Raw genomic sequence first — 21,829 nt, forward strand, 5'->3', positions numbered from 1 at the left:
GTGCAGAGAGAAGAACTACGCTGGCCATCACTCCTGTTCTCAGCCACCCCTCGCTGGCAGCTTGGAGTTGAGGGAGGATCACACTAAGGAGCTCCCTTAAAAAGAGACAGGGCCTTTCTGGGAGCAGGGGAATCTGGGCTCAAAGAGCAGATTGACAGACTCCTTGTCTTTCCTCAGGGTGCCTGATTAGGATCTCCTCTTTCTTCTCCCAGATAGCTGCACAGAGGGATCATTGCAGCTGCCCAGAGGATTTCTATGGCTCTACCACCGAGGTGTCCTCTCCATGGGGATCCCAGACAGCACAGAGATACTATGGCAGAGCTGTGCCCTTCTGGAGGACACCCGGGGAAGCAGCTGAATGTCCTGAAGTTGCCTGGAAGGCACTTGGGCATTTTGCTCCCACAGACACATCTCCACAGCAGCACCCAAAGGGTTTGTGTCTGGACAGGAACCTGCCACCCCAAAGCCCCTGCACTGCCTGAGAAAAGCCAGTGGTGAGAAGAAGAACAGCCCAGGCAATAGGGGATGGCAGGGAAATGCCACAATGCTGCTGCCAAGGGAGGAGGGACACACAGAGAGAGATGGAAATGGGGGCCTTGTCCTTGCCTGGGCTCTGGCTGCTGCAGGGCAATGCACAGCCCAGGGGCCATGGCCTGAGGGCACAGGCTCTGCTTAGGCTGGGAAAGGAGCCCAGGGAGGAGCTGCTCAGGTGTGGTGGTTTGGGCAAGGCCTTCCTTGGTGACCAGTTTGTAACCAAGGAAGGGTCCAGATTTACCCAATATTCCCTACGATTTTTACGTAAGCCAGACTATAAGAAGAAAGGAGGAGAGGCCTTCGCTCTCTTTCCTTCCGGCGGCCTGGAGGTGCAGGTTCCCGGCTGTCGGGTCTGCCGTGTTGGGGAGAGAGGCCTGGTTAGGCCTTGTTGACCTTGGGAGGTGGAGGTTGCCGGCGATCGGTCCAGAGTGACTCTCCGTTGTCCCAAGGAAAGTGTGAGATATTTCCTTGCTAACTCTTTTAGTTACTAGATCTCGGGCCATAAATTGGGAGATATATATATATATATATATTTTATTTTGGTTTTGTTCCTTTTCCCTTCCCCCTTCCCTTTCCCTTGGGAAATTGTATATATTTTAATTGTATATAAGTGTAACATAGGTGTAAATATATTTATATATCTCACTTGAGCTGTCTCTCTCTCGTTTCGGGTTTTTCTTGGTTGTTTTTCTCCCTCTTCTCCCTGAGGTTTGGAGGGGCGGGAACTCTTGTGGTAGCGTTTGGAGACTTGGCAGGGAGCCAGCTTCAAACCATATCATCAGGGAAGGGGTCTGTGCCACAGGGACAGCAGGGAGGGGCCCACATCCCCCTGCCCAGCCCTTGTGGCAGCAGCTCCCCCTCCCTGCCTGCCTGTCCCTGGGTGAGAAGCTGTTCCTGCCAGCAGCCCCTCCCTGTGCCCAGCTCAGCTCCCTGCCAGTGCTGCCAGAGCCATGCCCAGCCCAGTGCCCAGGGGCAGCTCTGCCTGGGCAGGGGCTGCAGAGCAGATCCCAGACCCCCTGCGGTGGCTGGGAAGGGGGAGGTGTTCTGGGGGGATGTGCTTCCTGAGAAGGGCCCCTGGAAATGGCAGGAGGTGGAGCTGAAGCTGTGAGGAGCCCTGACCCTGCAGCTGAAGGGCCCTGCCCTGCCCTGCCCTGCCCTGCCCTGCCCTGAGGGGTCACTCCTTCCACCCACCCCTTCTCCCCCAGCCCCGTGGCAGCTCCTTGGCCGGGCTGAGAGCTGCCCCTGGCAGGCAGCAGAGTCCCTGCCCCAGCACACAGAGCCCTGGGGGCAGGACCCTGCTCTGCACCACAGCCCTGGGCACCCCTGGCTGCACCCCCACCTTCCCACCCCACAGCCAGCCCTGGCACAGGGAACCTTCTTGCCCTGGGCCTCTGATGGGGCAGCAGCAAGTCCTGCTCTGCAGCAGCTTCTCCTGCTGCACCCCAGCAAATCCAGCAGAGCCATCCTGGCAGCTCCTGCCACTGGGGGTATTTGGCAGCTGGGAGAGGCACTTGCAGGAACTCACCTGCACTGCTCTGCAGCCAGAGCCTGATCACGGCAAAGGGCTGGGAAGGTTCCTCCCCTGAGCAGCTCTGCCCTGTCCTCCCACCCCAGGATCCCTTGAACCTCCTGCTCACTTCTCCTGCTCTGCTCTGCCATATGGCCACTTCCCCTGCACTGCAGCAACTGGGAGAGTCCTGCTGAAAGATCCTAGAATCTGTGGGATGTGGCAGCTCTAGGAGATCCCTCCAGGAAGGGAAGTTGAACTTTCCTGCAGCCAGAGAAATATTCATTCAAATCCCGTGAAGGTTTCTCCCACAGTGAGAGCTCAGTCACCTCCCAGCCCAGGCTGCCTCTCATCTCTCTGCCTTCTCTCCTGTGCCCTGGGTGCTGCAGGCAGTGCCCTCAGCCCTGCTGGGCTGTGCAGAGGAGCTGCTCCTGGGCAGAGCTTGCCAGGAGCTCCCTGTGTGCCAGGAGCCCGGCCCAGCTCAGCAGCACGGCAACAGCCCCAGGCAGCACTTCTGCCCTTCAGAGATCCCTCCAAGTGTCCCTGGGGCTCCAGGGGACCTGCTGGCACACAGCTGAAGGAAATAATGATGATCCTTCTCTCACCTGGGCACAGACACTTCTTTCAGCACTGTCATTTCTCCAAACAGACACTGAGTTGAGTTCAAGATTCCCCTTTTCATGTCCCATCATTAGACAGGAAACCCAGACAGTGCCCAGGAGGGATCTCTTTCACCCCCACTGAGGGAAGGGACTCAGCTGAGTCAACAGAGGTGTCTCATTGTGGCTCTGCAGACCTGGGGCCAGAAGGACACTCAGCTCCCTCCACAGCCCCCATGGGGTGGGATTCCTCCTGCCCCAGTTCAGTGAGCCCAAAACAGGCACCTGCAGGTGACTCCTGTTGGGGCAGATGACACTGCAGAGATAAGAAATTATCTTAGCCAGAAACCATGGAATTGAAACACAGACAAGGAAAGCTTGTTTACATATACCACCTGATATTTTTATACTATCTTTTAATTAAGCAGACTTGCTGTCTCCACGAAAATCCTTTTACCACCTTGTTTACCCCATCTCCTGTTGTAATTGTGATAAAGAAATATCTGTTTATCTGTTTGAAGAAAAATATCTCCCTGCACTTCCTGGACCCTCAACCTCAAATATGAATACAATGTATGTCCCCCCTTCCCTGAACCCTATATATAGCTAGAGTTGTGTCAAACAAAGGAATCAGCTTTGTACCCACAAACTGGATCGTGCAATTATGTAAACCGTCTTAGACTCCTTGTCCCACCTCCTGTGGGAATGAATGAAGACCAAAGCCAGGAGTGACCTGCTGGGACACAAAGCCCTGGTCACTTCTGAGGGGCCAGAGGTGACCGAGATTCCTGCTGGGAACTGCAGGCTCCAATGCAGCAGTTCCTAGGGACAGGGCAGCAGCTGTGGGATCTTCTTGGAGGCTGCTGGGACATTGCTTTGGCCAACTTCAGTGGCAGAAGGGGCCCACATGTAGGACAGGGGAACTTGTCACTGTTCCTCCTGTCCAGGGCAGCCCACAGAGGTGCTCAGCTGAGCAAATGCAGTCAGGTGGCACAGGAAGGGAGGTCTCTCTCCTGTTCTTTATCAGGGTATTTTCTACACATCCTTAGAGTACAATGGCAGTTGTCTCCTGGACATCCCTTCATTGCTGAACAAAATTCAGGGTAGCTGAACCTGAATTTAGTACCCAAAGAGGGGCCTGTAGTGCCAGGGGAGGTGCCAGGGCTCTGCAGCACAACTGCAGTACCTGCCCTGGACAGCACAGGGCCTGTGCAGGGACCCCGTCCCCATTCCCAGCAGTTGTGTGACAGGCACCACCCAGGGCTCCTCAGACACATTGGGTGCCTTTGGGGCAGGGAGTGAATCCCAGCCCTGCAGGGACATAAGGTCTGGCCCTTCTCTATCCAGCTGGTGCTGGGCAGTTCCTGAATACAAAGCACATCCCAGCAGGGTCTCCACTCCTGTGCATTCCCTTTTCGTGTGGTTTAACCCCAGTGAGCAGCCAAGTGCCACAGAACTGCTCACTCAGTCCCCCCACCTCCCCCTGCACTGACAGGAGGAGGAGAATCAAGAAAAAGCAAAACCCGTGGGTTGAGATAAGAAAAATGTAATAACTGAAACAAAGTAAAGTATGAAAATAACAGTAAGTGTAGTAACTGTAATAATAACTGTATTGAAAAGGGAGACAAAAGAAAGAGAGAGAGGAATAAAACCCCAGAGGAACAAGTGATGCTCAACATGATTGCTCACACACACTGCCCAGTGCCCCACACCCCAAGCAGTGATCTGCCCCTCCTGCACAACCCCTCCTCATGGATCCACTGGGAATGATGTTCTGTGGTGTGGAATATCCCTTTGGAATGTCCAGGTCGGCTGTCCTGGCCCTGCTCCCTCCCAGCTTCTTGTGCACCCGGCAGAGCACGGGAAGCTGGAAAGTCCTTGATTAGGGTAAGCACAACCAAACCATCAGTGTGTGATCAACATTGTTCTCTCACGGAACCCAAACCACAGCCCTGCACCAGGTACTAGGAGGAAAATGAACTCTCTACTTAGGAAGAAAATTAACTCTATCTCAGAATTAATCTGTAGTTAATCTATAGGAAGATTAACTCTATCTACTAGGAAGAACAGCCAAGACAAGGATGGTGTCCACCCCTTATTCCACACCATTTACACCATGTCAGATCCCACACTTTCCAACACATTCCACCATCACCTTTCCTATCATTTGATAGAAACCCACCGATCTCATTGCTTAGTCTATGAAAGTCTGTTGAGTTCATTTAGTCCAGGATTTTAGGCTCCATCTGCCAAAATACTCTTTCAGGGCAGGAAAAATGCTGTCTACTGTGGGCTTGTTGCCTCTTGCAGCCAGTTCTTGTTCCATCACCGCTGTGCTTGTCTGGTCTCCTCCAAGCTCATTGTTCATTTCTCTCAGTGATTTTCACTGTAATACCCCTGACACGGCAAAGAGTGGCCACAGCAGTGAGAATGCAGTGTTAGAGAGTTACCACCGTAATACACCTGAATTCCTTGGCTGTTCTCACCCAAAATCCAGTCCCTTCGAGGCACACACTGGATTTCCCATCTTTCCCTCCTTCCCCACCAAGCGCATCTGTGTCCTTGAGACACGTGAATCCCACGGGTGCACTTCCCTTTGCCTGAAGCAGGAATAACTCAGACTGTCTTCTCAGCATGTTTTTAATGTGCACTACAGGAACTTTATCCCTTTCCATGGCACATAAAAACTTGGATTGGACAGGGCCAGCCCGATTGGCACATCCCCCAGTGCTGAGTGACCAGGTGGCCTTTGCTAAATGTACATCCCAATGTTGGCAGGTCCCAGCACCCACTGCATCATTCCATCTTTCCCAAGGCTGGTGCATGGCAGGTGTGGTGGTTTTAGCACCATCAGGAAATTCAAATTCACATAAGTCACTCCCTTTCCCACGGCCCTTCTGGTGAGGGAGGGACAAAAAATCAGAGACTCTGGGTGGAGATAACAATTCACTAAAAGCACAGAGCAGTGGAATAAGACACGCAGAGTCACAACAGCAATATCACCAGCAAAAGTATCCAGAAGGAGAAGGTGTTTCACTCCCAAAAGGGGGTCACCACGGGGCACACAGAGAAGATGCTGGGTGCTCCCCGAGCGACGTGTCCGTGCAGTGCCCCCGGACAAAGGCAATGGGGTGGGGGAGCTCCCAAGGGTAACGTGTCCAACCCCTCAGTGACAACAAGGAGAACCAAGGACAAGCCAAGCCCCGGGAGCTGGGTCGTCCCGGCCGTGTGGCGCAGCCGCTCCCTGGGCTCAGTCCCGCGCTGGCTCCTCTCTTCTCCTCCCAACCCGAGGGCTGAGGGGGCTGAGGCTGCCCCCCAACCGCCCTGTCCTGCTCAGAGCTTTGGTTCAGCACCACGGCCCGTCGTGGTTTCCCCTTTCAGCACCAAAGGTCCATCATCCCGATCTGGGGAAAACGTGAGGGGGAGCAGCAGGGCAGAGGACGGGGAGCGCAGGAGTGATGCTGACAGTCCCTGCCCTGCAGAGAGCGGGGCAGGATGGAGCAGTTGCGGTGCAGAGCCCCGGCTTTTCCTGCTGGAAGCACAGCCCTTGGGATGGCATGGATGGTACAGGATAAATAACTTGGTGACACCCACAAAGCGCTGAACTGCCCCCTCTGCTCCCTAACCAGGACACTGTGGTGACTGACAATAGCAATGGGAATGTCTGATGGTTGCCATGGTAACCGATTGTGCCGGTGGGAAGTATGATGGTTGTCGTGATAACTGACCTTAGCAATGGGAATGTATGATGGTTGCCATGGTAATCAACTGTAGCAATTAGCATGTGTGATGGTTGCTATGGTAACTGACCATAGCAGTGGGAATGTTTGATGGGTGCCATGGTAAATGACCATAGCAATGGGTATGTATTCTGGTTGCCATGGTAACCAACCGCAGCAATGGGAATGCCTGATGGTTCCATGGTAACTGACCATAGCGATGGGAATGTACGATGGTTGCCATGGTAACTGACCATAGCGATGGGAATGTATGATGGTTGCCATGGTAAATGACCATAGCGATGGGAATGTATGATGGTTGCCATGGTAACTGACCATAGCAATGGGTATGTATGATGGTTGCCGTGGTAGCTGACCGTGGTAAAGAAGAATGTGTAATGGTTTGCCATGGTAACTGACGGTAACAATGGGAATGTATGATGGTTGCCATGGTAACTGACCGTAGCAATAGGAGTGGATGATGATTTGCCATGGTAACCGACTGTAGCAATTGGAAGTAGAATAGTTACCATGGTAACCGACTGTAGCAACGGGAATGTTTGACGGTTGCCATGGTAACAGACTGTAGCAATGGAATGTGTGATGGTTGCCATCGCAACTGACCGTAGGAGTGGGAACTATGGTAGTTGCCATGGTAAACGACTGTAGTGATGGAAATGTAGTGTGGTTGTCATGGTAACTGACCATAGCAATGGGAATGTGTGATGGTTGTCATGGTAACTTACTGTAGCAATGGGAATGTGTGATGGTTGCCATGGTAACTTACCAACCACAGCAATGGGAATGCATGATGGTTGCCATGGTAACTGACCGTGGCAGTGAGAATGCATGCTGGTTCCCATGGTAACTTACCATAGCAATGGGAATGTCTGATGGTTGCCATGGTAACCAACCCCAGCAATCTCTCCTAGTTGCAAGAATCGGGACCAGTTTATCACTGTGTGGCTACAACCAAAACTGTGTATTCTACACCCTCTGTGGCATTTCTGATGGACTCTTAACAATGGATCCGTTGCAGCAGCTGCCCAGGGACCACCTGACACCTCAGCCTACCAGCTGGCTGGGAAAGAACTGTGCAAGGAGTGTTCCTTTGTCTTCACACACATGACTTAGCTGGGATAACTCCCCTCGGAGAGGCATTAGCACCTTCACCCCCAGCCTGAGGGGTCATCTCTGCCAATGGGCCGCCTTGGACTGGCAGAACAGGCAGCTGCAACACCCAGACCATCACACACTCCAAAAATACCCCGGGACTCACAGAGTTAAATCATCCATTGGGAAACTCCCCGCCCTGGGGGAGGTGCTGGACATCCCCACCTGAACCTGAGCACATTTACTCTTGGGCTTTGGGGACTTCTGCTACCACTCGTGGGATGGAGAGGAGGACCAGAACTCCAACAGGACTGGGATTGACACTCTCCACAGGACTGCCATCATTACCCCAACACAACTGCCACCATCATCTGCACCAACAGCTTTTCCTTTCCTTTTCCTTTGCACCCTGGGGGCCACGTGGTGCTCAGCACTGTTCTGTTCTTGTCCCAGGCTGCTGGCTTATACAGCTATTTTTGTGGGTTAAAACCAGTTTTCTCTGTATCATTGTATTTATTGTCATCTTCTCAGTAAATTGTAAGTCTGTCTTGTAATCCCTCGGGTGGGTTCATTTCTCCCTCCGGTTTACTTTTAACCCAGCACACAATGGGAAACGTACGATGGTTGCCATGGTAACTGACCGTGGCAAGGGGGCTCAGTGGCGTTGCCCACGGCTTCCACTTCTGCAAATTGGCTTCATTCACCTTCTCCTTCAGCAGCCTCAGCCACTCGTCGTGGGGGCCCCACACAGCAGCTTCCCACCTCCGTGAGGTTCTGCAGCAGCCCAGGGTTCCTTTGGCCCCACAAGGTCCTGCAGTGTCCCCATGGCCCCTCGATTCCGTGAGGCTCCACAGTGTCCCAGGGTCTCCCTGCTTCCATGAGTTTCCCCAGTGTCCCAGGTTTCCTTTGATTCCACGAGACCCAGATGTGAAGCAGTGACCCCTTCATTCCACGAGGTTTTGCAGTGTCCCGATGGCTCCTTTCTGCCCTCAGGTTCTGCACAGTCTCAGGTTCCTCTGTTTTCAGGAGTTTCTGCAGTGTCCCGATGTCCTAGTTAGGACAGCTGAGAGCAGTTCATCACTGGATGGGTGTAACCCAAAACTGTGTATTCTATAGCCTTCCATGCCATTTCCCAGAAACTGTTATCAATAGAGCATTTACACCATCTGCACATAGAGCCTGACTCCTCAGGCTATAAACTAGGCATTAAGAGGCCTGCAAGATAGGAATATGTTCCTGTCCTCACACCCTTTTATGGAATACCCCGCTCTGAGGGAAGGACGGAGCATTCCTGCCTGAACTGGAGAATATATAAACTTGGAGTTTTGGAACCTTTTTTACCACTCGTGGGATCCAGAGGAAGACTGCAGCTCCCCGCTCTCAACCAGACTGAGACCACCCCCCTCAACTGGACTGCAATCACCACTTTTGACCAGACTGCAACAGCACTCTCACCAACAGGTTTTCCCCTCACCTTTTCCTTTGGACTCAGGGGGCCCAAAGAACACCACTCTGTTCATGCCCCAAGGTGCTGGGTTATATATTTGGGGTTTGTGGGTTAAAACCAATTGTTTGTCTGTATAATTGTACTTATTGTATTCTTTTATTAAATTGTTATTCTGACTTATAATCTCTCTTTTGAGCTGAGTTCATTTCCCCTGCTGGTTTACCTTTAAACCAGCACACCCGATGGCCCCTTGATTCCAGGACGATGCCTAGGTTCTAGGAAGCCCTGCATTTCCAAATGGCCCTTTCATGCCATGAGTTTTCACAGCGTCCCCATTTTCCCTTGGTTCCATGAGGACCTGCACTGTCACAATGCTCCCTTGATTCCATGAGGCTCCAGTCTCCCAGGGCTTCTTCATCTCCACGAGACTCTGTAGGGTCACAATGGTCCCTTGATTCTGTGAGATTCCACAGTGTCCCAGGATTCCTTTGCTTCCCTGGGCCCTGCAGAGTCACAATGGACTGTTGATTCCATGAGGTTCCACGGTGTCAAAATGGCCCCTTGATTCCGTGAGATTCCACAGCATCCCAAGATTCCTTTGGATCCACAAGGCCCAGCAGTGTCACAATGGCCCCTTGATTCCATGAGGTTCTTCAGTGGCACAATGGCCCTTTGTTTGTATGAGGTTCCACAGTGTCCAAGGATTCCTTTGGTTCCATGAAGCCCTGCTGTGACACAAGGGGTTGTTGATTCCGTGCAATTCTGCAGGGTCACAAAGGCCACTTGGTTCCACGAGTTTCCTCAGTGTCCCAGGCTTCCCTTGGTTCCATCAGGTCCTGCAGGGTCACAGGCACCCCTTGGTCCCATGTGGTTTCCAGTGTCCCAGATTTCAGTTTATTCCATGAGGCCCTGCAATGTCACAATGGCCACACAATTCCATCAGGTTCCCCAGTGTCACAATGGCCCATTGATTCCAGGAAGTTCCAAAATGTCCCAGGGTTTCTTTGCTTCCATGAGGTCCCCCGTGTCACACTGACCACTTGATTCCAGGAGATTCTGCAGTCTCCCAGGTTTCCTTCAGATCCATGAGGCCCTCCAGTGTCACAATGGCCCTTTGATTCCATGAAGTTCCACACTCTCCCAGAATTCCTCGGGTTCCATGAGCTTTGCAGGGTCTCAATAGGCCCTTGACTCCATGAGGTTCCAAACTGTCCCAGGGTTCCTTTGGTTCCAGGAGACCCTGAAGTGTCCCAACAGCTCCTTGATTCCCTGAGTTTCTCTGGTGTCACAATGGCCCCCTGGATTCCAACAAAGGCACCCTATCTAAATTTGTTCTTTGCAAACTGTCCTTGCTGCCACCTCCTGGCAGTGGCTTCATGGCCCCTGTCAGAGCCAGCCCTGTCCCTGCACTGACCCAGCTCTGCTGCCCCACAGATGCTGGATCAGGAAGGGAAGGCCCACGGTGGAGGTGCAGTGCACTGGGACTCATCCTGGAAGGGACCTTGGGAGGTTTCTGGGCCAAACCAAAGAACAGCCAGTGCAGAAAGGGACACAGGGATGGGCAGTTTGTGTGCTCTGCCACCTCAGGGGGAGATGTAGAGCTACAAAGACACCCAGCCAATGTGGATCCCTCCAGGAGATGGTTCCCATGTCTCATCTAGGCAGTGGGTGCTCTGGTTTGATGTTCACTGGTGGTTACACCCACCCACACCCACACCAGTCTCACGTGCACACACACCAGTCTCACCAGAGTCTGACCCCCCAGAGAACACAAGACCCCATGATTTGTGCTTCCCACTCCAGAAAGTGGCACTTGGACCTCCCTCCAAACCCAGAGCACAGAGTTCCCTTGTCCCAAAAACTTCTTGGCAATGGAGGGATGAAGCAAAAGGGACAGACTGTGGGGATCCCTTGCAGGACACGGCCAGGGACGGGCACTGACCACTCACCTGTTGGCACATGACCAGCTCCTTTCATTCCCTTTTCCCTCTCTTTTCTCATGTTTGTTCCTGCCCAAACTACCTTGACCCCACCCTCTCTCCTCCCGTAGTCCGTTCTAAGGCATGTCATGGTAAGTCTTGCACGGGCCCCAAACTCTCTCTCTGGCTGCCCATCACGAGTCTCAGACCCCGAGGCAGAACCCCCCAACCTCAGCTGGCAAGGTCACCTGGGAGGCTCTGCCGTTGACCCTCCTGCTGAGTCTGACATGAAGAGCTGTTTGAATTTTCTTTAATTTTTTTTTACCTTTTGGGCTTTCAATTGTTTCTCAAAAACATAGCAATTCAGATCCTAGCAATGGCAATTCCTTCATTCTTATGGAAATGTTGGGGATTAAGTCAGATTTAAATGCTGACATGGGGTATGCAGGTAACTGCAGCCCTGTTCCAAAGGGTTTGGGGAGAGCAGAATCAATGAATCACAGAATGGTTTGGCTTCAAAGGGACATCAAAGAGCCTCTAGTCCAACTCAGCTTCCGTTAGCCAGGGACACCTTCCAAGAGTTCAGGTTGCTCAAAGCTCCAGACCTTGGACACTTCCAGGGATGGGGTTGCCACTTACTGGGCAACCTGTGCCAGTGTCTTGCCACCCTCATCATAAAATATTTCTTCCTTACAACCAATGGAACCCCCCCTTGTTCAACTTCAGTTATTGTGCCTTGTTCTGCCCATACGACCCTTGGCAAAAAGGGTCACTCTGTCTTTCCTGGACTCACAGCACTCCATTTTCATGGCTAAACACCTTGGAGAGGGCCCAGAGATGGCCCAGGAAGGAACGGGGGCCTCGAGCACATGAGCTGTGTACAGAGGCTCACAGGTGTGGAGACAGAGGACAGAACAGGAGTAGCCTGGGAGGGCTTGAAGGGTGGTCTCAGAGATGCTGGAGCTTTCCTTCCTCTTGGAAAACAGAATGAGAAAGAAATAATGCCACAGGGGCAGCTGGGGAGGTGCAGACTGGGCAGGAGGAGAAAGGAATTTCAAGTCAGGAGCAGCGCTGTGCTGCAACACAGCTCTCCTGACTCTGCCCATGCACTGAGCCTGGGGAATGCCCAAAGCTCTTCCCTCTCTCCATAAAAGGTTTGGTTCCTCATTATCCTTTGGTGTTGGGGGGCACCTGGAATCTGGCAGGGGCAGGGGCTGCTCTGTTTGGCCTTGAGGCTCCTCCAGCTTCAGCATTGCTGGATGCAAACACTGCCCCTCCCAATCCCCTCAGCTGTGCACAGAGTGGGTCCTGATTCTCCTCAGGGGCTTCTGGCTCCTGTAGGATCCTCCAAATAAGATGGAAGCTCTTTCTTGACTTGTAAGTTGTAAGTGGCACTATTACAGAACCAGAACGTCCTCCTTGCCCCCCAGCAGGCCCTGTCTCAGTGGCATTTGCAGCACTCCAGCAGCACACTGCCTTCCGCCCTTGTTTTTGGAGGGCACAAGATTAGACTACTTTCCTACCCCCCCCATCACTTTCCCTCACAAGGGCACTTTCCTGCAAACGATGCTGTCGTTCTGGCTGTCTGTCCCATTGAGAAGGTGGAGGTAACTCTTGAAACACATCCCAGTTTAAATCTTTCTCCTTTTCCTTTTTATTCTTGCTTTGGTTTTCTCCTTCTTTCATATGCTCTAGTTTTATGGAAGAAATTTGCTTGAACCATGCATCACCACAAAATTCCAACATTTTACCTCAGGGAATATCTGGAGGAACATAAGAGTTGTCACCCTTTTTGCCACATCCCCTATCTGGATTTTTGCCCCTCTTGGGCACTGAACTTTTGTCCCCCTTGGGCGTTTTCCTTTTGCTTCCCCGCATTCCCACATTGACTCACTGATGAGATTCCTCAGTCTTTCCCTGTGGACTCCTTTCCAGATTAGGACATTTCCTTACCCTTTCTTCCCCTCTCGCCTGTCTCTGGACAGTCTCAGGAACCCGATGAACTGTTTGATTCTGGCCACAAATGAAGGGAGTTGATCACCAAACTTCAAAGCAGGGGCTTCCCTATCCCTTGCAGCTGCTGGGTTCTCTTGTTCCTCAGCAAACTATACAGATACTTCAAAATGAGGGTCAAAGGCTGCTTCAAAATGGGGTCAAAGGCTGCATAAACTGTAACTTTCTACTCTACTGCTAAACCAATTAGGACTGTAGCACAAGTTTTGCAAGAACAGTCTTATTATTACTTACACCAGGCAGGAAGTTTCCAGCACAGGATGAATTGTCTTTGTTAGTCTCTTCTTCATCTTGTGGTTACTTCACATGTTCTTGGAGGGCTCTAAATTCTGGATTCCACGTGCCCAGATTTTAGTTCCCCCAGGATTTCTTCATTGAAGCTTCTCACGGTTAGTTTGAAACTTAAAGTTTCAGTGATCTCATGATCAAACTCTGACAGGAACTGTCTGTGAAAACAAGTTTGGCACCAAGCTGACTGAAGTGGGAAATTTCTTGATTGAGGTGTTTGTTCCCTCTTGAGCCTCCTTTTGCTACGAGGGGATTTCTCTGATGGTTCCCTGTTGGCTTCCATTACCCCAGGAGTCCCTGGCTCACCTCTGTGAGACATCAGCTGTGCTCCAGTGTGGCTGCTCCATCTCAGAGTCACCTCAGAGGGGCCCTCATGGGTACCTTGTCCCTCTAAGTTTTTCATGTTATCCCACAGATTTCCTGGAACAAGCCTGATCTTGTGCCCCTCCCCCATCATGTCCACTTTAGAGCCCTGGGACAGTGTGGAACCTCATGGAACCCAAGGGGCCACTGGGACACTGTGGGGGCTCATGGAACCCAAGGGACCCTGGGACACTGTGGGGGCTCATGGAACCCAAGGGACCCTGGGACACTGTGGGGGCTCATGGAACCCAAGGGACCCTGGGACACTGTGGAACCTCATGGAACCCAAGGGGCCACTGGGACACTGTGGGGGCTCATGGAACCCAAGGGACCCTGGGACACTGTGGGGGCTCATGGAACCAAAGGGACCCTGGGACACTGTCAGGAGCCTCGTGGTGCCCAGGGCTGAGGAATCCCGTGGGTGCAGGTGGCTCAGGGAGCAGCTGCAGTTGGAGCTGTGGGATGAACTCTGGGTGAGGGGCCTCAGACCAAAGGCCGTGAGCTGCTGACCCTGGAGCAGCCAAGGGAGAGGACACTTGGAGACAGGGCAGGAGCCCAGGACTCAGTAGGAAGAGCAGTTTGTGTGCTTGGAGTGTGAGGGGATAAAACCTCATAGAGTTTTTTGTTAGGGGTCCCTCCTTGAGGCACCAGCTCAGCCTGTAACTGTGTTTCTTCACCAGGAATGAAAAATTTTATTGTTTCTAAGATATCAGAGACTCTGCCATGGGAAACCTGCAATGGAAGCAGTGAGGAAACCTGGTCTGACCGTGAGAGTGGGGGGTGTGGGAAGTCACAGGGGACCCGTCGGGTCACTGGAGCTGCTGTTGCTGGGAAGGGGCCTGAGTGTCAGCAGTGCCAGTCTGGGCTGGTGGGAGAGTGACTGCCAGGGAGTCTTGGGAATGGGGAGCCTGGGAAGTTCCCTTAAGAGTGTGAGGGGGATCTGGTGTGCAGAGACCCCCAGGAGCCCCCTGAGCCGCTCTGCTCATGGCAAGGATGCAGAGAAGGCAGAGTTACTGAACACCTTTGCCCTGACAAGACCAGCCCTCAGGGATCTCTGGCCCAGGAGACCAGGCTATAGGAATGTTGGAAGGAAGACCTTGCCTTGCTCAAGGAAGATTGGGTCAGAGAACACCTCCAAAAACTCCACACCCACAAGTCCATAGGACACTTGATGACCTCCTGTCACCAAGGGGACCCTGTGACACTGTGGGACCTCGTGGTTATCAGTCTCTTCCAAACGTTGTGTGCAACTACAGAGAGGCAAAACAGTGGAGCCTGAGCATGTTGATCCAAACTATTCCCATCTCACCTGAAGATGTCCCTGCTAACAGAGGTCCTGTGTGTTCCCTCGGCTCTCTGGGCACTTGCATCCTTTGAGAGCTGACCATCACTGGGGTAGCCAAGAGCACAGGGTGGGGGATCCCCTGGAGGGGGAGCAGAGACATCTTTCCTAGATCACCTTGCTCAGAGCCCCATCCAACCTGGCCTTGAATGTTTGCAGGGATGGGGCATCCACCACCTCCCTGCAAATGTGTTCCTGTGTTTCAGCATTCTCACTAAAAAATATTTCTTTATCTCTAGTCTGACCTAACCTTTTTTTAGGTTAAACCCCTCACCCCCTGTCCTATTGCGACAGGCCCTATTGAACCCTTTGCCCACATGTCTCTAAAAAGCTGCCTTGAAGTACTGGAAGGCCCCAAGGAGGTCTCCCCACAGCCTTTTCTTCTGCAGGCTGAAGAGCCCCCACTCTCTCAGCCTGTCTCCATCAGAGAGGTGCTGCAGCCCTGGGATGCCCTTGGTGGCCTCCTCTGGAAGTGCCCCAAGAGGTGCGTGTCTTTGCTGTGCTGAGGAGCCCATGGAGCTGCAGGAGATGCCAAGGCTGGCAGGACAATCCCCCCAAGCCATTGCCATTGCGGGCGGGTGCGTTGCAGACAGCCAGAGGAGCCCAGAGCTGGAGGCAGCACTGCAGGAGGGGTCTCAGCTGAGCGGAGCAGAGGGGCAGAAGCCCCCTCCCCTGCTGCCCACGCTGTGGGATGAGCCCGGGACACGGGGGGTTGTGGGCTGTGAGCTCCCATTGCTGGCTCCCATCCTGCTTTTCATCCCCCACTATCCCCATGGCCTTGGATGCAGGGCTGTTCTCCATCCCTTCAGCCCCGAGCCTGGCCCTTGACATCTGGGGGCATTTGACACCCGCTGGCTCCTTTGATCCCCTTTCCCATCCCTCCCAGAGCACAGGGAAGGACTGAGGGGCCTTGGCTGATTGTCCCTGACCCTCCCCTGCCCCGACACCAACCTGTGCTCCTTGGGGACGGTGCTGGGACAGCCCCAGTCAGACCCTGTTTCCCGCTGTGCCCCCAAACCACCGGGTGCCCCAGGGGACGTGGGAACACACATGGACACGGGAAGGCACCCGTGGATGTGGGAACACACCCACCCAGACAGACACAGAGCATTTGTTTTGCTGCAGGGGTTTATTGATTCTTGCAGGGAAATTGCCAGGGCACCCAGGGGATCAGGGGGGTCCTCCAGGGATGATCATCTCCTCATGCCGCTGGAGTGGGACAGGACACGGGTGTCACCACCACTTCCAGTCCTGAAAGACAGAGCCCCAAACGTCACCCCCAGTGTCCACAGGGACATGGCAGGGACCTTGTCCCCACCCTGTCTGTCTGCAGGGAGCTGGGGCAGAAGAAGGGAATTGGATGGTGAGATCCATGTGGCCCCCAGAGCCCCTGAGCCCGGGATGCTCTGACACCTCCCCGAGCCCCTCCCTGCCCTCCCGGTGAGCCTGGGGGTCTGCAGAGCCCCCAGTGCAAGGCAAGGCTTGGGGGCAGCTCTGTCCAGCTGCCCCGGGACAGGGAGCAGGGACAGCCCCCTGCGTGTCCCTCTGCTGTCCCCAAGCTCTGCCCACTGCAGAGGGCTCAGGGACCCCCCAGGGCCCTGCCAGGCTCTTTTGGGGGGCTGAGGAACCTCCCATATTTCTCACCTGGACATGCAGAGAGGCAGCCGAGCGTCACTCGCGCAGCATCTCCACCTGGTCAGCCACAGGGGGCTGGGAACAAAGGCACGGTTAGAGACAAACTGGGGTGAACTGGGACACACTGGGCTGGACAGGGACACACTGGGTTTTACTGGGACAGACTGGACTGAACTGGAACACACTGGGCTGGACTGGGACACACTGGGCTGGACTGGGGCACACTGGGATGCCGGGGAGGGTGATGGCTATGAGAGGGGAGGGTCTGGGCCCAGCAGAACTCGGGGTACCCACCTCAGACCTCTTCACTCGATGGACATCCATGCCTCCCTGGAGAGAGAGCGTGTGGTGTCACTGGTCACGGGGGTGTCCCCAGGCCCAGGAGGGATGGTGGGACTACATTTCCACCCATTTCCCGCACTGGGGACATCCCAACTCCAGGACTTACCCCAACACATCCACCTCCTCCTTGTCCTGCAATTGGCTGGGGAAGGAGAGCAAAGGTTTAAGCAGGATTGGCCCCTGTGGGGCTGGGGGAGGGACACGGGTGTCCCCAGAGCCCCCAGCCCATGGTTGGCCCCGGTCTGAGGGGGAAAATCCCTTCTGCTCCCCCAGCCCCACTGCACCCAGTTTCCCCTGGGATCCCTGTTCCTGCAGGGCCCAGGGTGGGGATGGAGACAAGGAGAGCCAGGGGAATTCAGGGCCTGCAGGAGGGTGGGGGGGAGGAGGAGGGGACCCAAAGTGGGTGAAGTGGGGGGAATTGGGGATCCCACAGGATGGGCATTGGGGTGTAGAAGCGATGGGACTGTGAGGGATGTGGGTGAGGAAAAAGGGATTCCAGTTGAGGGGACCCAGGGAATGAAGCAGGGCAGGGGTGGGGGCAGGAGAAATGGGGAAGGGGAGAAAACTGGAAGGGACTGGGACGGGGTTTTGGGACTGAGGGGTCAAGGAAGGGGATTTCTGGACACGAGTGTCATGGGCAATGGGAAAGGGGAAGGATTAGAGGAGAAAGAAGGAAGAAATGGTGTGGGAATGATGCCCTGTGTGTGTGTGGTGGGGTGGACTGGGGTGTGTGGGAATAGAGTGGGGGCCCTGAGGAAGGCCCTCCCCGGTGCACACTGGGGTGGACTGGGGAGCACTGGGATGCCCTGGAGGGTGGTGGCCCCAGATGGGAGGATCAGGGCCCAGCACAAGCCCTGGTACCCACCGGGCCGCCGATGACGCCTCCCTGTAGAGAGACAAGGAGACATCACTGGTCACTGGGGTGTCCCCAGTTCCAGGAAGGGATGGGGGGCCCAAAGTGTCCCCCACTTCCCACACTGGGTGCCCCCCAACTCCCAGACTTACCTCCCCACATTGGACGCCGCCGGCCTGAACGGGCTGCAAGAGGAGAGCAAAGGCTTGGTTGGGGTTGGCCTTGTGGGGCTGGGGGGGACATGGGTGTCCCCACCCCCTCCAGCCCCGGCTGCCCCCCGGGCTGAGCGGGGCTCTTTGGGATTGCGGCTCCCAGGCAAGTTGGGGACACCAGTGCAGGGGGAAAGGCAAGGGATCGAGGGCAAAGCCTGGAGGAAAGGCCCTGGGAAGGGGCCATGGCAGGGCATTTCCCAGTTGGTGCCACTTCAGCCTGGCCAGGCCTTGTCCCACTTGAGCCCAGGACGGAGCCGGGTGCAAGCATCCCGTGAGGAAGCGAAGCTGCAGCAGCAGGAGTTGAATTGTGGGAAGGGGAAGGAGAGAGGGAATTGTGGCCAGAAGAAAGTGGCCTGGCCCGGGACTGGGGGGGCTGGGGAGTGCTGGGGGAGCCCCTGGATTGGGAAGGGGCCCATGCCTGAGCCCATGGCCGTGGCATGGGGGCCTCACCTTGGCATCTGCCGGGGGGCTCAGCAGGATGGTGAAGAGCAGGGCCACGCTGAGCACAGCGACCTTCATCTTCCTCTGGGCCTGGGCAGCGCTGACTGAGGCTGCACAAGGGCAGGAGCACATTTATCCCTGCCGGGACTCCTCCCTGACCCTCCCCGAGAGCCCCTGGGGCAAAGCCCAACTGGGCACAGCCCCCAGCCCTGGCCACAAGCCCAGCCCTGGCACAGAGTCCATCCCGCCTGCGGCACCCATCCAGCCACCTTCCCCGGCATCCCTCCAGCTTCCTGCACGGGGCAGCTGCCCCTGGAAGGGCCCAGGCACCTGGGGGTGCCAAGGGGGTGGGCAGGGAGCTGAAAGCAGCTGCATATCCTGTGGGGACAATCCAAAACAACACAAACCATTTTCCAACAGCCCCCAAAGTCTGATCCACCCATGTGCTCCTGCCCATCCCTTCCCAGAGCTTTCCCTCTGGGACACCCCAGAACTCAGCCCAGCCCCAAACCCGGCATGTCTGAGCATAATTGTCTCTGTTCCCACTCCAGACCCTTGGCTGAACGCAGGGCTGGCACTGACCCCCTTCTTGGGGCACCAGGACCCCGGGATCAGGGAAACAGGGAGCTGGGAGATAAAGGGGCTGACGGGCAATGGGCACAGGCGGGTGACTGGGATCTCCAGTCTGGGCAGGCACTGGGGAGCACTGGGCAATGCTGGCCCTGGCACACAAGGGCTGGGCCCAGGGAAGTGCTGGGGTGGTGGCAGTGCCCGGCTCCAGCCCATTTGCGGGCACTGCAGCCCCCAAGTGGTGCAGGCCCAGCCACGGCCTCCCCGAGCAGAGCCCAGAGGGGCAGATGCCCTTTGCTGGCCCTGCCCCTGTCCCAGCTGGGCACACCGTGTCCTCCCGCATCAGCCGGGCCCCGCTCTGCTGAGCTGGCCCAGGCAGGGGGGGCCAGGCACTGGCAGCCCAGCAGGGTTCTGGCTCCGCACTGGGCTGGCCCTGGCACACAGCTGCCCCAGTGCCCCTGTCCCCAGGGATGGCCCTGCCCTGCCCTGGGCCCAGCGCTGGCCCTCAGCAGGATGGCACCTTCCCGCCCCACTCTCCCTCCCTCCCCACCCGCCTCACAGGCCCCTCTGGGCTGGGACCCCCGTGGGCACAGATCAAGGACAGGCACTGAGCGGGGGCTCCCGGCACCTGCCACAGCCTCAATTCTCCACTCACCTTTGGCCACATTTCCACAACACCTTCCATCCTTACGGGCCCCTGACCACACACAAGAGACCATTGTGGGACAGCTGGGAAAACATCTCAGCTCAATGACTTGACTGTTTGCCTTGCATTTTCCCCAGGAGCCAGCAGTGACCTGGAAGATTTTCCTTTTGCCCTTTTCTGCTTCGTGCCTCATTTGTTGGATAATTGAGGAACGTTGACTGAGGAGGGGCCCAGGGGAGGTGAAGGCGCTCAAGAAGGAGGCATTTACAGCCCCTGCACCCCAAGGGGATGTGATTGCCTCCACCAAAGGGAATGAGGAAGGGATGGAGGGCACCCTGAGCCAGTGACACTGAGCTGAGCGGGGCAGGTGAAAAACCTGAGGGGTGGGATGGCATCCAGGGGGACCTGGACAAGCCGGAGAAATGATCCCAGAGTGTTGAAATATAGATAAGGCTAAAAGTTAACATAGAATAGGAATTAGAGAGGAAAGCCAACTGCTGCTTCCCGGACAGCAAAGAGACTCCAGCTGCTGCTTCCCGGCTGGGATAAGGTCATGATTCCCCACAAAGCTCCCCAGGCACCCAGAAGCAATTGTAGCACTTCTCATTAGAATCTCTCTAACTCCTCCTAAACCTAAAGAAAGAGCATAAAAGAGAGTTGGAAATGGGGAAAGAATAGGAGGGAGATTTCCATTGAAACTGCTGGGATCAATGGAGGGGTTGAACCTGCCTTCCTCCCCCTCAGGGACACCTGTGCTGGGTGGGAAGTGTCAGCTCTGCGTGTTAGTCACTGCTTGGAAGGACTAGAGCTGGCTTTTGCATCGTAATGTAGTTGTGGATTGGTTTAGTTTAGAGGTTGTGCTTTGCTTTGCTTTAACGACAATTTTGACATTGTTCAAAGTTTTTTTTACAGCCAGACCCTGTCCCTGACCACCACGAACCTTTAACCTGTGCCAATTTGTATTAATAAAGAGTGTTATTCCGCAGACTTTTGGAGGGATTCCTTTATAAAGGTGCTGCCAGTTTTGTTGATGCTGGAGTAACTGGTGGAAATATCCACTGAGGGATTTTCCTTTTGCTGTGACGTGTCAGTCCCCAAAAAAGGGCCCTGGAATTCCCCCCACCTGGTGGATCTGTTTGGTGGAGGGTTCCTGGGTGGAATATGGGACAGACTAGATGGGACTGCCAGGGCTTTGTTTTTCCCTGGGGCACCAGCAGACAAACAAATCTCCAAGAGTCGGGTGAATTCCCCTTCCCCCCGTTTCCCGGCACACACAGGAATCTGCTGAGGTTGGACAAGACCAAGGTGGTGCAGCCGGGTCAGGGCAACCCCCGGGATTGGTGCAGGCTGGGGGAGGAAGGGATGGAAATCCCTGCTGGGAGAGGGCTCTGGGGGTGCTGGTGGGTGACAAATGGGACACGATCCAGTCCGGAAACCCCCCGTGTGCGGGGCTCATCCCGGGGGCAGGGGAGGAGGGGAATGTGCCCCTCTGCTGCCCTCAGGTGAGACCCCACCTGCAGTGCTGCCTCCAGCTCGGGGGGCCCAGATCAGGAGGAATGGACCTGTTGGAGTGGATCCAGAGGAGGCCACAAAGATGCTCGGAGGGCTGGAGCCCCTCTGCTCTGGGGACAGGCTGGGACAATTGGGATTGTTCAGTCTGGAGAAGAGAAGGCTCCAGAGAGGCCTTAGAGCCCCTTCCAGTGCCTCGAGGGGCTCCCAGAGAGCTGCAGAGGGATTTTGGCCAAGGACCTGTAGTGATGGGAGAAGGGGGAATGGCTTCCCACTGACAGAGGGCAGGTTTAGGAGGGTATTGGAAAGAAAGTTTTCCCTATGAGGGGAGAAGGCCGTGGCACAGGTTACCCTGAGAAGCTGTGGCTGCCCCATCCTTGGAAGTGTCCAAGACCAGGATGGACGTGGCTTGGAGTAACCTGGGCTAGTGGAAGGTGTCCCTGCCCATGGCAGGGGGTGGCACGGGATGAGCTTTAAGGTCCCTTCCCACCCAAACCAATCCATGATTCCAGGATTCTGTGCTGAGACAAGGCAAGTCCCTGTTGTGGGCAGTGACTGTAAACCAGTCCATTATCCCAGTCAAAACCAGGACAACAGGAAAGACACCTCCTGATGAGTCTGGTTTTGCCCCACCCCCCCCCCCCCCCCTCCCGGTGCAGCTGCTGAGGGTCTCTGGAAATCTGAGGGAACCATGAAATTGGGAAGGGAGACGTAAATGTGGGGAGAACAGGGCCCCCTTTTCTCCTCCCCTTTCCTTCTGGGAGTCACCACAACACC

The 21,829-nt window shown here is 55.1% G+C and overlaps 1 protein-coding gene and 1 long non-coding RNA gene across 2 annotated transcripts in view; one reads left to right on the forward strand and one right to left on the reverse strand.

Moving 5' to 3' along the window:
• LOC135404839 (POTE ankyrin domain family member B-like) overlaps positions 1-21,829 on the forward strand; it is a 199,655-nt gene that overhangs the window by 24,725 nt on the left and 153,101 nt on the right. The gene's annotated exons all lie outside the window — the stretch shown is intronic.
• LOC135404347 (uncharacterized) lies at positions 16,488-17,287 on the reverse strand. The gene is made up of 3 exons (XR_010425620.1): positions 16,928-17,287; positions 16,774-16,809; positions 16,488-16,554 (listed from the first exon to the last, which is right to left on the reverse strand). It is a non-coding gene; the product is annotated as an uncharacterized LOC135404347 (long non-coding RNA).

This window comes from Pseudopipra pipra, chromosome W (genome assembly GCF_036250125.1).
Source record: "Pseudopipra pipra isolate bDixPip1 chromosome W, bDixPip1.hap1, whole genome shotgun sequence".
Lineage (NCBI taxonomy): Eukaryota > Metazoa > Chordata > Aves > Passeriformes > Pipridae > Pseudopipra > Pseudopipra pipra.